The following is a 250-nucleotide window of genomic DNA, read 5'->3' as shown; positions in this document are numbered from 1 at the left end:
GGGCCTGAGCTGCCTCCGGAGCGTGGGAGGGCGGCGGCTGCTCGCTCGCCTTTTAGTGCGTTTATTTATTTATTTTTTGGTGTGGCTTTGGCAAAGCGGACGAGGCAAGAGAGGGGGGCGACGCTGAAGGTGGGGGACGGAACGGCGTCTGGAGCCGGCGAGGGCTTCACCCGCCCGCCGGGTGTCCCGGCGCTGCGGGGGAGTGGATCCCGTCAGGAGAGGAGGGAGAGCCGGGACTGAGGAGGGAAGG

The sequence above is a fragment of the Pipra filicauda genome, unplaced genomic scaffold (genome assembly GCF_003945595.2).
Source record: "Pipra filicauda isolate LSUMZ 115617 unplaced genomic scaffold, ASM394559v2 scaffold165_size2600900_pilon, whole genome shotgun sequence".
Lineage (NCBI taxonomy): Eukaryota > Metazoa > Chordata > Aves > Passeriformes > Pipridae > Pipra > Pipra filicauda.
This window is presented reverse-complemented; position numbering follows the sequence as displayed.